This window comes from Bison bison, unplaced genomic scaffold (assembly GCF_000754665.1).
Source record: "Bison bison bison isolate TAMUID 2011002044 unplaced genomic scaffold, Bison_UMD1.0 scf7180017864525, whole genome shotgun sequence".
Taxonomy (NCBI): Eukaryota; Metazoa; Chordata; class Mammalia; order Artiodactyla; family Bovidae; genus Bison; species Bison bison.
The window spans coordinates 2,295,035-2,295,353 of NW_011495076.1; positions in this window are offsets into that span (position 1 = coordinate 2,295,035).

The following is a 319-nucleotide window of genomic DNA, read 5'->3' on the forward strand; positions in this document are numbered from 1 at the left end:
GGGCGGCGGCCGGGAGGACCTACCCCACGCCCGAGGCCAGGCCCAGCAGCCTGGAGGAGCAACCCCACCTCCAAGGAGCGGTGGCTGCGCGGGCGCAGGAGGGCCTAGAGGAGCTATTCCACGTTCAAGGTCAGAAGGGGCGGCGGTGAGGAGATAAGATAAGGAGCAGCGGTGGGGTATCTCTTCACGGCTGCTCCAGCAAAGCGCAAGAATGAAGCAGGGCAAAGACTAATAGAGTTTTGCCAAGAAAATGTAAAAAGTTAACAGACCCATGACTCAAGCTTTGTCGATCAGAAAATGTCACCCAGAGAAATGGTAT